Raw genomic sequence first — 4,766 nt, 5'->3', positions numbered from 1 at the left:
CAATATCATGATAAAATATTAAGTCTCTCATTTCCTTTTTGTATTAATATAATAACGTTTTACACTGAAAATTTAACATTAAAACCATGTTCCATAAAAAACAAGCCCGGCATGGTCAGATGGTTAAGGAGCTCGACTCGCAATCTGCGGGTCGCGGGTTCGAATCCCAGTCCCACCAAACATGCTCCCCCTTTCAGCGTGGAGGCGTTATAATGTGACGGTCAATCCCACTATTCGTTGGTAAAAGAGTAGCCCAAGAGTTGGCGGTGGGTGGTGATGACTAGCTGCCTTACACACACTGCTAACTTAGGGACGGCTAGCGCAGATAGTCCTCATGTTGCTTTGCGCGAAATTCAAAACAATAAAAAAAACATTACTATATCCAACACAGAGCACAGAAATTCAATACCTTATATGAAAATGATTTTGGAGCCTCACCACATCGTTAAAGTACATGTCGCAACAACACACTATATCTTGCTACCTTACATATGACAAAAACCCTGCAGTTTAGTTTCCATTGCAAAAAGGCTCCGTCATAAATTTGTCATCTTCAAAGCGTGCCCATCCTTGACAGCTTTCCAACATCTGTTTAAACTGTCTGATGACACAGAAACCCACAGACATTACGTCCAGCGATTTGGCGGTTATGTCTTTATATGGAATAGAATGAGTAGTGGTTTAAATCTTCGGTCTGAAAACACCTTTATGCTCTGAGTGTATGAATGTTTTGCGTTGGAAATAGTTTTTACACATTCTTCACAAAAGCGATCAATTTTCGGTTGCATCACATTATCAACACAACGCTGTCACATTACCAACACAACACTAAACAACGTCAAAATGTTACACCGCGACTTTATACTAACTGTTAATGTCACATGATTTACTAATTTACGTATTAAATATCGTTTTGATATATCATACTCTCAACCCTCTGTAGTAATTTCAAAGTATTACTGACCTATTGGAGTAAATTCTGCATACCCAAACAAAAAGGACATTTATTATCATTAATACCTTTTGCTGTTATCCTAGTATGTCGATTTTATCAAACCAATTAAAATTTCAGGTTAAAATTGTTATGTGCAATACTGAAAAAAAAAAAGCAGTTTGAATACACTGGATTCAAAAATGATGCAATGAACAGAACCTTGTCCGTTGTATTTTTATATTTACGTAATGTTTTATTACAGGATGTTAAGGAGTACTGCTACAAGTATTTGCACGTAGAGTTTTTTTTTTAACAGCATTCTATGGAGTACTACTACCAGTAAAGAAACCACTGCTATAACATGTACAGGTGCTTTGTATATGTAGTGTTTTGTTACAGGATTCTACAGAGTGCTACTACCTGTAAACATACCATTGCTATAACACGAGAAACATTTAACATTACACAACATGTTGTGCCATCAATAGGAAATAAATGTTCTTCTAAACAACTGTTACGACAGCGGAAGTCACGTGACTCTGGGAGCATGCGCGCTGGAGTTTCTCGATGGATCATGGATTTGCCCTGCAACTCTAGTCTGGTCGAGATGCCTTCTTTTTTAATATATAAGCCTGGCGGAGAGGCCAGAGATATATAGATAATTAAGTCAACCGAACAGTAGTAACGTTAAGCCGTAAATTGTGTGTGTTTTGCAGTCGCCGCATAGAGCGAAGTTATCGAGCTTGTGAATCGCTGTGATTTATAGCGTGTATTATAAAAGTTGTAAGTAAAGTGATGAGAAATGTATTGATTGTGAAATTACTGTGTATTACAAAGTTCTATCGAGAAAGAATAAACTAGTTTTAATCAAGAAGGGACATGTATCGCTGAAGCTCCTCAGAAAGAATTTATACCGGAAATTAACAAACAAGCAGATAGGTAACACAACACAGAAGAGCAAGCTTTAAAGATTGATAATACACCAGAAATTAATATTAAACTTTAAATATCATATTCCAATACCAGGAAAGTAGTAAGTGTAGCAGAAATTATGAATGAAACGTAAGAAACATTGTATGGTAAAATTAGTTCATATATTAACTTAAATAGTTTCTGTTCCAATTGAAATAGCTAATTATTCGTAAGAAGAAACTGAATATTAATGTTGCCTCTAGGTTACTATAATAAGTTATTTGTTGAGTGATTTTTGTTTCTTGTTGCAGGAGTTTCGAAAATACTCTTTTCAGAGACGTAGAGAAAATTATAAACCTTCAAATCTTATAACCACTAGCAAAAGTCCTCTTGAAAGCATCACAACAACTAACGATTCGTACAGGCCTCACCAGGTATTATATCATCACCTGCTTTCTACTTAAATGTCTATTAGACTTATTGTTTGTTGTTAAGCGCAAAGATGCACAATGAGTTGTCTGCGTTGTTTAGTTCGTGGGCCAATGACTGAAGTTTAAGAAATTGGTACCAAATTTGGAACCACACCTTTTATTGAATATCCTTTGGGCCAGATTACTGCCAGAAAAATCTGATTTTTTATAATAAAATATACATTTATGGTGTCTTGGAGAATTGTTATTACTTCACTAACAAAAACTTGTTTATTCATAAGCATCATTTTCAGCTGAAATTTGAGGAGACTGGACAAAAATATGACGTCATACCTATATACAAAAATGTGGGGTCCTGGTGTCCATTTGATCCCGAATACAACACCAATTCTTTCACTATTACCACTAACCTAATTTTCAAGATAAAATCAAATAACTGTCCAGACAACTCAGAAATAGTATGGTTTTTGCCGTGGCTTTTCTGGACTAAACTCATATCATCAATTATGCAAGCTGGTGGTGAAACAACAAACTCAGTGGGAGATATATTCTTTTCAACCCCTCTGGCCAAGGCAGTTTTTTCGTATGTTTTTATTTATTGTTCCTTCGTTGTTAGCCTGTGGAAGTGGACCGAGAGGACGGTTGAACACTTATTGCATGTTAAGATTTCTTCCTTTAGCTATTAATATAATTTGACCAACTATTCTATGGTCAGCTTTCAAAATGGCTTCTTTGTTGCACGTCCTCAATTTGCCCAGCTACTTCATACTGCTAAACGTCGGTAGTTTCACTTTCGGGATACGGTCGAAAAACTATTTAGTCTTACCCTCGTACAATCTTTCTTTCTTAAAGTCTGCATCGGCTTACTCACCTTTCTCTTGGGCAGTCAAAAGACCGTCTACAATATCTGCTGTGGCAGCATTGCCTGTCAAAAGGTTTACAAGGTCTAACAGATTGCTGTCGAATGGACTTGTCCACTGACTCTATAGTTTCTACAATTGACTCATTATTTTCCTCAGCGTCTAGCTTCGCGTTTTCGTAACCCGTTAGCATGACAAGTGGTTTCCTTAAATTTCTGACTATAAAAGGGTTGGAGAATAATAAAATATAAAGTTTATCTTAGTATTCTTGAAGATAGCACTGTAATTTGAAAATATGATAATAAGATTCCCATTATTTTCAATAGTTGGCAACCGTTATATCCTAACTTTCTTATATTTTTATTTTTTACAATAATTATCAATATCAGTAACAAGCTATCATTTTTGTAATACCATTTTATTAATTTTTTAAGAAAAAAAAACAGAATTAAGCCTACATCCGAAAAAACAATTTGTGGGTGAGTGTAACGCGGTATTCATAAAAGTGAAAATAACATTGATTATTTCGAACTCAAGCTACTTAGAATGGTTATCATAAATTTTCTTTTATAGTTTGTACGCCACTAGGCACTGGTAATAATATGTTTTAGTTTGGTACCAAAAAAATCATTGACCCACGGACTATGTACCAACCACACTGATCGAGCTCCGAATTTTAGCGTTATAAGCCATGAAGGCTACCGGGGGCACTCTTAGGTTATATATATATATATATTTAATAATTGTTTTCGTTTTTTCACTCTCTATTATGGAATTCAAACAGTTTTACGATATAACAACCCGATCAATACAAGCTTTTTATACCATCATTGTAACATTTAGTAGCCTTTATGATCACCTATGTCTGAGAAAAATGTTTGTGCTGGAAGGAGCCAGAATTCACTATTAGAGACCCAATCAACTGTTTGGATACTTTTGAAGTAGGATCTCTAGGTTTAGTTGATTGCTATGGTAGGTTGTGTTATCAATTAGAGATCCGTTTTGAAAGTTCAGAAAACAGCTAAAATGGGTTAAAAAAACTGTTAACATGGCATCATCAGGTACTTATCACAACTAAACACGACAATTAAATACACTCATTGGTGACGTCACAAACATAACCTTGAGCTTAATATAAGTATAAACCAACTCCATGTGTGTTTTATTTATTATATGTTTGGATTCATTTATTAAAATAGTTCCTTTTATTTTGTGTTTATTAACCTTAGGTTTACCACTCAGGAAAAACTCCTTTTCAGTTTATGGAATGAGTCTTCCCTAGTGAGACAAGGGTATAATTTACTTAGAGGGCTGCAATGGGACATATATGTCAGTTATGTAGATGAAATACTAGTATTTATTCACACATTTCAGTTACTGCATTCCAACATAACAAGGATGAAGGTTTGAAACTTAAAAAGTAAAGTGAACATTAATGCATGCTTTAGTGGATTTTTTAATCTTACAGTAGGCATAGTCAGTGTTCATAAATCCTGCAAAGATCACAGTGGTCAAGGACTGGCCCTAGCTTAAGGCCAAATGAAAAGTCTGAAGCTTTCTAGGTTTGCTTCATATTATGAATGGTTTGTGTACACTTTTCTCTCCCAGATGACACACCAAATTTGCAGT

Source organism: Limulus polyphemus, unplaced genomic scaffold, assembly GCF_000517525.1.
Source record: "Limulus polyphemus unplaced genomic scaffold, Limulus_polyphemus-2.1.2 Scaffold4646, whole genome shotgun sequence".
NCBI classification, from domain to species: domain Eukaryota; kingdom Metazoa; phylum Arthropoda; class Merostomata; order Xiphosura; family Limulidae; genus Limulus; species Limulus polyphemus.
Note: the sequence above shows the minus strand (reverse complement) of the source record.